Raw genomic sequence first — 9,768 nt, 5'->3', positions numbered from 1 at the left:
TTAAAACAAGCGAATGATAAAAATAGGAAAAAGTATCTCCGAGGTTATTACCAATGTGGAGAATAACATTTGTGCAATTTCGACCTTTTATTTTTTGGAATGAAACGTATCAAAATTGCGGCAAACTTGGCCATAAAAGTTCACATTGTAGAAGCGAAAGCAAAACAAAAATAGACATACAAGTCAGACGAAAACTTATGCAAGTACGTAGTGGTCAAAATATTCAGTAAAACAGTTATGTTACAGTTGAACACTGGGTCCGATAATAAAAATAATAATAATAACATTGTTACATATGTGGAAGAGATTTAACAAACAGACATATATCAACTCACACTGTGACTGGCAATACAATTAATGCTATTGCCGAATTATTTCTACCAGTGAACTTGAGCAATACAATTAAAAAATAAGTTTTCATATAAAAAATTCCAAGAAATTATTTGGAGCGGACTGGATGAACAGTTTTAAGTTTTGATATTATTCAATAAATACTTTCTGCCAAAAAGTCAAAAACGTGACATTGGATGCCGAGGAGTTAAATACTGAATTAAAACAAGACTTTCCCAAAGATGTTTTTCAGATAGATTGGGAGGTGCTCTAAAATGAAAGCCAAATTCGGCGTAAAAGAAACTTATTACACATTTTTTAAAACAAACATATCAGGTGGGCATTAGACAAAATAAACGAAGAACTTTCAATTTAAGAAAAAAGGGCAAAACGAAAAAGCGTTTAAAAACAAAAGAAAACAAATATATAACGAAGAGGTATTTACAATACTCAACGGCGGAATTATTTTTATTGTAATTTCGCGATGCGTATTTTCAAATCTAAGTAGAAGAAAACAAATGTGAATAACACATACACAGGTTTATACAAATTCGAAAAGCATACGTTTGGGATCAAAGCTATTTCGGCTATTTTCCAACAAATTGTGGGCATGATGCTGGGAGGTTTTGACTTTGCAACGGCCTAGTTGGACGATATCATAATAACGAGTGAATCATTAGAACAACGCGGGGTTTTCGAAATAATACAAAAATCCGGATTTAAGCTGAAAGAATCGAAGTGCGATTTTTTCATGAATGAGATTATCTAAGTCTAAGAGGGACTGAGAGAGAGAGAGAGAGAGAAAGAGAGAGAGAGAGAGAGAGAGAGAGAGAGAGACAACTGAATGGTTTTCTGCCGGTTATTCATAAGACTTGACCAGTACCACACACTACAGAGGCGCTACGTTTGTAATCATCCATTCGGCAACAGGCAAGGGGTGAGGTGAGATCAAAAGGATAGTCACAAAAAGGAGCTAATAAAACTATGTCTTGCAGTCCAACTGAGGAGTAAAGTTTTGACATTCTGAGTATAACTCTCCCAAAGATAAATAAACAAACACTTTTTTCCTGCGTTCATTTGTGGGGTTTCTTCGTGTTCTTTTTCTTTCTTTGTTTTTCTTTTTTTCTTTCTTCACGAATTATTTAGTTTAATTTCTGAGAAAGATATTTTTCTTGCCTTAATCCTCATTATGAATACACGAACCAGCTTGTACTTGGCCATGTGAACACACACACTGGAGTTGACCTGAATCAGAATGCATGCATTAAAGTGTATAACAAGGACATCTCTAATAATTTTATTGACGATCCTAATTACTTCATTTCTCTAAATACCAAGATATCTCCTCTTCAATATACAACACTATTTTCTTGCTTTAATTTTCATTATGAATACACGAATCAGTCCGTACTTGGCTATGAGAAGCACACACTAAAATGTGGAGTTGGGTGACTTGAGTCAGAATACATGTATTATAATGTATATCAAGGACATCCTTGATAATTTTATTGTCAGCTAGGTGAAACCCCTTGCAGTTCCAGACCCTTGAACAAGGTCAATTTGACTGATGGTTCAGTCCATCCCTGAACATAAGTAATTTAAATACGTAAAAAAGAAATTAAATATTGACGATAACCATCAACAATTATGGCAACCATTTTTTTGCTAACATTATTTTAATGCCAATCCCAAGTATAAGAATGTAACCCCATACTGATGAAGCTTGGCTAGGACTCTTGTTTATCTGGAAATATCGGCTCGTATCGTCTAGTCCTTCTCTGAGGGTTGTTACATTGAATCCTGTATGTTGAAAGCGAATATCGAAGCCGCAGGCAGGAAGAAAAACAGCCTCGTGAAACTCTAGTCTACAGAGTTAATTTCACAAACTTATGTAGAAATATTTTTACAAATATCGTCAGTTCTTAGTAAGTTTTCAAAGTCTCAAATCTCTTTACAGACATCGTCCGACGGACGGAGGAGGAGGGTGTCTTCAGGGAATGGCGGTCTCCACACGATCTGTTCTCCTCGAAATCAACAAGTAATCTTCCTAATTTTCACTCGAGAGTAGTATATTTAGTGAGGTATGTGGATGGGGTGAAAGTTTCCCGAGCCAATCAGATTTCGCTACGAAATAAACCCCAAGATTTTTGCATGTATGCAATTCCCGAATCTGGGGTTCAATTCAAGATTAAAATCCCATCACTCAGCCAGTACAATATGTTCTTCTAACATCCTCACATTTCCTGTTTTTCCAAATAACAAAATATATCAGTTTTTTTTCCAACCCAAAAGCAAATATATCTATTTTGACAATGAATTAAAATATATGTATATTTATCCACTCTAGATTCGCGAGGCACCTGCCGTTACCCGGGATCCGTCAAAAGCTATCTTAACATAGCCATTCGGCCCTCCTCGGCCCTCTGGGGGGGATCTAAAGCTCCCCAATGAGGGATGACGTCATAGAATACAGATGTATGTAAGTTATGTCAAACCATCATATCAAGAGGTGGCAATACAACAAAATACTTTACAATGACTAATATGTTAAACCATCTTAGAAAAAACATCTAAAAAGAAGCAAAAGTTGTAGATAAGAAAAGGAAACGCAATGGCTGTTCTATAACTGTATGCAAATAGCGAGCCGTGAACGAAATGATGTCACGGTAAGAAAAAGGAAGACAATGAAAGATCACGTTTGAGTGTGGATGACGTTCGAGGGTACGTGGGAGAAGAGGATCACGCGAGAGACGTCAAAGCCGTAACGAGAAGTCACGTGTGACAGGAGAATGAGGAAATGCTGTTGTTGCTCGAAAAAGTGAGTTATTCTTTGTTTTGATCATATGATTCTTTGTGACTGAGATTACAACGTGTTGGTTCCCGAACAACATTACGGTCCAGAGAGGTACATACATTCCAGGATGAGAGTTAAATTTTAGTTTTAGTGAAGAAATCTCAAAGATTAGATAAATCTCAATTTAAGGGAACCCGAAATAGGCCTTGACCGCTGAACCATACACCGACGTCGAGTATCACCCGTCACCTCTTCCCTTGGGTGAGTACGACTGAAACGCACAAACAAACACATGCACACAAATTGTTTTTATATATAAGTAGAGATACGTTATTTTTCATTTTTTCTATTGTAGTAAGTTTACTAATAATTTTTTTGTTTTGAAAAAAAAAATATGTTTTTATGTTAGAGCATAAGAATCCAGTTATAATTATAATTTAAGCTTTTTATTATAAATATTTGTTTCTTTAAGATATTTTTTTAAGTAACAGTTTACTTTGCAAAAGTCTATTATCACATGTATAAGTTATAATTTTTCTCTGGAACTATGAACTCGTTAAACTACCAATTTGATCCTAGTGTTTTGAAATTAGTTTTAGCGAACTTAAAAATGACATTTTAATTAAATTTTTAGTTAATTTAAAATATTGATTGTTTGTTATTTTGCTTTATCTGTATGTTTGCTATTCATTGCTTTTAAATCTAATCCCTGCTGGATATATCTTGAATTTTCATCAAATTTAACTATGTAATCTCTGTGTTCGTCGGATTGTTTTCTCAGTCTTTTATGAGTCTTCTGTGTATGCATGCCTTGAAGCACTCGCCTTGTTTATTTTTAAAAAAATGTTCAACAATTATTTAAATATTTTTTCCAAGCAAAAGTTCATTATTTTAACGAAGAATACAATGATATTCTTTTTTCAAATAATAAATTATTGTTTTGAAAAATTATATATTTCTGAATGAAATTTAAATATTAAAAAGATCACATATATATATATATATATATATATATATATATATATATATATATATACATACATATATATGAAGCTAGAAGTAATTATAAGAGAGAAATAGCGACAGCTAAGACAGACTACAGAGAAACCACCAGAAACGCATCGAAGTGCACAAATTAGAAACTCGTGATTTTTGGAAAATCTACAAGTGTTGCAAATAATGGGCAGTCAACGATTTCCCCATAGATATACCTAAAGCTTTAAACAGGGTATGGCACGATGGTCTTCTCAGGAAAATCAGATCATACGGTATCACTGGAAGAATAAATAATGTTATTAAATCCTATAACAGTCACGAGAAGAAAACAAATGAACACATATCTAAGGAAATGGTAGAAACGCTAGATGATGACCTTGAGCCTGTAGTTTAATGGGGACAAAAATGGATGGTCACATTCAATGCTGCCAAGACTAAGCTTATTCCCTCCAATAATTACAAGAAACCTTCTCTACCACTAATAGCAATTGCCAAAAACACATTATCTGAAAGTACTTCGTTCAAATTCCTCGACCTAACGTTCACAGGAAACATGAGTTGGAACAGATACATTGAGAGCATTGCTAAGGCCGCTTCAGAGAAGGTAGGGTCTCTCTACCATGCTAGAAAGCTACTTACGCCTGAAAGTATCCTGTAACTCTATAAGGCCACCATTTGCCTATGTATGGAGTATAGTTGTCACATTTGGACTGGTGCATCTGCTACTGTTCTCACAGTCCTGGATAGGGTTCAAAAGAGAATCGTCAACCTGATAGATCCTGAACCATGATCTAAGCTTCAGCCTCTGTCCCATCGGTGAAATGTTGCATCCCTATGCCTGTTTTACAAGTATTTTAATGGTAAATGTTCTGACGAACTACAAGCACGTGTACCTTCTCGACGTAAATACCCTCGACAAACCCGACAAGCAGCTAAATCCCATCCTACACAGTAGAGATTCCTAGGTGTAAGAAAGCCTTCTACTACAGTAGTTTCTTCCCCAGAACTGCTAGACTTTCCGGGATTCTGCTTTCCCAACTGTACTGACATGCAGAAGTTCAAATGTATGTGAACAGACATTTTGCTACTCATCCCCCTTTATAATACCCCCTGCAACTTCTGTGCTCGATAGTAGCCCCCTACTTCAAAGTGGCACTGTGCTTTGTTTGGGGTGAAAATTTAATTAAGAACAATATATATATATATATATATATATATATATATATATATATATATATATATATATATAGCCGGTCTCTACTAAATCTGAAAAAAGGTAACACCTTAAAATAGAACCAATTTAAAACATTATCAAATTCAATAAGTGACATGTTAAGAATGTTTGATGAAATTATTATTTTAAATATTGAATGTATTGAAATTTATAAGACATTCATAAGTTGGCCAGAGATTGTATCTCTTGTTCCTTTAAGGGTCGTGTAAATTGACTAAGAAATATCAATCACTGCTCCGTTAGGAGTCACGTATGCCAGTCTACATAAACTGAAACGCATTCTGCTCCGACATACTTTACTCCGTTTACCGCCACGGACGTAGATTTACTATATTATGACACAACCCACGGGAGGCAGTGGCAGGCGGCTAATAATCTTTTCCACCTTTTCCGATTATTCTACAATCTTGGATGTCGGTCTGACTATATGACGAAAAAAGCCCCAGAAAGCTATTTGCAGGTAAAAAGAATTCGTTCCATGACAGAAAGAGACAGAATCTTAATGTAGCGTTCGAAAACTGATACGTGAACAATCTTCCTTAAGGTATGTCCTTGCTAAAGTACATATTCACGTTACCCTGCGTTCTGTATATTGACCATTTTATGATGTCTATTACTTGCCCAACTCAAATTGTTAAATTTGCATGCACCTTTTTTTTCCTTCTATCTAACAATTAAACTTTCAGCGTTTATACTAATTTCTCCTTTCTCACATGCGAGAATTGATCTTTTTTGTAGTTATCCAACTTACCGCATTACTGTGAAAACGGGTCATCCGTCAAAGTATTCAAAGGAAAAAGTATCGCTTCTATTATATAAAAAGGAACTTTGTATGTGTCAATTCGTTCCCTATAGACTCGGAAACGGCAGAGCCGATTTTTTTTTAATTTCACAGGAAGGTACTTAGTGTGTTTGGTAGTGTTGTTAAATAAGTATTGTATCAGAATGCCTCTGATAAGTATCTGAAATCAATAATCGAAAAAATCAGATTACAGAATGAAGTCCGATTTTGACCAAAGTTAATACTTTTATACAATTAAACATCACAAGTAATTTTGAGAAGTTTTATCACCGCACAAGCAGAAAAGTCCAGCTTGTAAAAACCCACTGTAATTTTTTTAATAAAACAGGGTCCCGTTCGAAATTAACGTTTTTAGCGCAGAACTGAACCATATTATTTAACTTTAATTCAAGTAATTATGTAAAAATAATTTCATAAAATCAACAGTGGTTCTTTGATAACAATAATTTTATAAAATCAACATTAGATTCTGCAATGTAGACTACAATATATTGTGAACTAAATCATTGCAGGGAGGCATATAAAGCTTCCTTCCACTACACTGCGAGGGGGTCCCTAACTAGAGCAGACAATCAGTCGATTGGATTAAAAATGAACGATTTCATCGGTTTTGATGACAATAAAAGTACTGGAGGGTGGAACAGTTGCTGATCTTCATTCAATTCCGGACAACGTCGAGTATCCCTGCTAGTTATTCTTTATTGAATTCACAGCATATACGGTCTCTGTCCGAGTTTCAATCCTCTTTTATTCTTTTTTTTACATGGGAGTCACCACTTATCAAGGCCCGGAGGTCACTCAAGGATAAGCGTTATTGCGTTTACAGTAATCAACGGGATAATATCGCATTATTATTATTTAAATACATAATTGCTTCACTAAACAAACTTTGGTTTATTGGTTTCGAACGGTGTATAATTAACACTAGTCTAACTAGTATACATAAATATAAAATAAGGAAAGAACAATCCATCCTCTTTCAAAGTTCGTAGCAAAAACATGAGCAACAAAACCGGATATTCTGCAGTAAGTTTACTTAGTCAGGTATCCGTTAACACATGAAGAGATTAATCGATTGAAAACAATAAAAACTCAATATAAGACGATGAAAAGGCGAGTATAGTTCTATTTTCCTATTATCAAAACAAGTTTCACAACATAAAAAGGACAATAGAGAATATGGCGCATTGCTAGGTGAGAGCGAATAAACTTTATTAAAAACTAAGTGTAATTATTAACACTGACGATCATACAATATAAATATAGACTATAACCGTTCATCAAATTATAATCTAAGTTTTGCAAATTATAATTTGATGAACGATTATATTCTCATATGCCAACTGAAATATTTGTACGCAATGTGTTAGCAATAAAAGAAAACTTTCTGTAAATGCTTGTGTGTCTATTCTTATTAATGTGTTATCTTTAAATATATATGCATGTATATATATATATATAATTTCGCCTTGGTAATGAGATAAATCGATGAAATGTTCCATATCTATGCGATGGCGTATATTTTTATGTGACATCTTAATATTCTTTCTATTGTTATCAACGAGTTTGTAATTGACTATCATACAATATTAACACTACCTATGATACAATATAATATATGAACACTGCCTATAATACAGTATCAACACTGACTATACAATATTAGCAGAGTTACTATATAATAATCACACTGACTATCATACAATACAGAGAAGAACGCTAATGTTGTCGCCCTAAAGAAAACAACACTATATATTTGAAAACTTTTATTGCAAAAAAATCAATTCAGGTAACTTGATTATGTAGTAGAGCTTATATCTATTCAATGTAGCCGTCTACAGCCTCAATTTCGCCTTCGATACCTCCGGGACTGGGAAGATGCCTTTTCTACAAACGCCGGCGGGAACTCGCCGAATACTTGGCAGATGACGGTGATCAGGCTGGCTTTGGTGTTGTAGGAGGTCATATTGGTAATGTTCTCGACGTATGACCAAGCGAAATAGTCCATCGAGTTCAGGTTACGGGAGGAGGAGGGCCAGTGAGAGAAGAGTACAAAGTCGTAGCACTCTTTCTGAAGCCGACCCTGAGTCTCTTTGAACTTCGAAGCCGGCGCCACGTCCTACTGCGACACCCGGAGTCAGCGAGCGGCCACCCGATTGCACTAGGGAATCACCACACAATTCAGCACATTCAGATACACTTTGATGTTAACTTTTAAGCAGGCTTCGATATGGCCTTCACGTGAAACTATACCAAAAACAATAACCGTGGTCTGAAACTTTGTTGAACTGTACTATCAAGCGTTGAACCGTGCCGATTTGGATTTTGAACATGCTCGCAATTTTCCTGTTGTCCTAACTTTAATCTGTAGATAGCATTTGTACAGCAGCACATCTCCAATCTCGCTCGTCTAACATTGTGCCACTTTTAGACATGATAGAAGGCCCGCATCGCTCTTGGCATTTGTACACAACTGGCCAGCTTTATCGTTCTACCCTGTATTAACAGTTTATGAGAAAAAAAATCAACAATATCCATCATACAACTTAAATGCTGACTATCATACAAATTTAACATAGACTATTATAAAATATTAACATTTAATATCATAAAATATAAACATTGAATATCATACAATAATAACATTCACTAGCACACAATATTAACATCGCCTAGCATACAATATTAACATTGACTATAACACAAAATAAACACTGACTAGCATACAATATTAACATTGAATATCATGAAATATTAACATTTAATATCATAAAATTTTAACATTGAATATCATACAATAATAACATTGACTATCATACTATATTAACATTGAATATCATAAAATATTAACATTTAATATCATACAATATTAACATTGAATATCATATAATATTAACATTGACTATCATACAAAATTAACATTGACTATCATACCAAATTAACATTGACTACCATACAATATTAACATTGACTAGCATACAATATTAACATTGTCTAGTATACAATATTAACATTGACAAGCATACAATATTAACATTGACTATCATACAATTTAGCATTGACTATCATACAATATCAACATTGACTACCATACAGTATTAACATTGACTATCATACAATATTAACATTGACAATTATACAATATTAACATTGACAATTATACAATATTAACATTGACTAGCATACAATACTAACATTGACTATCATACAATATTAACATTGACTCTCATACAAAATTAACATTGACTAGCATACAATATTAACATTGAATATCATACAATATTAACATTGACTTGAACACAATATTAACATTGACTCTCATACAAAATTAACATTGTGTATCATAGAATAGCAACATTAACTATCATACAATATTAACATTGACTATCATACAAAATTAACATTGACTATCCTACAATATTAACATTGCCCATAATACAATATTAACATTGACTATCATACAAAAATATAGTATACAATAATAACAATGACAAGCATACAAAATTAACATTGGCTATCATCCACAATTAACATTGACTAGCATACAATATCAACATTGAATATCATACAATATTAACATTGACTATCATACAATATTAGCATTGACTATCA

This window comes from Euprymna scolopes, chromosome 2, assembly GCF_053919585.1.
Source record: "Euprymna scolopes isolate OS-2025 chromosome 2, ASM5391958v1, whole genome shotgun sequence".
Lineage (NCBI taxonomy): Eukaryota > Metazoa > Mollusca > Cephalopoda > Sepiida > Sepiolidae > Euprymna > Euprymna scolopes.
This window is presented reverse-complemented; position numbering follows the sequence as displayed.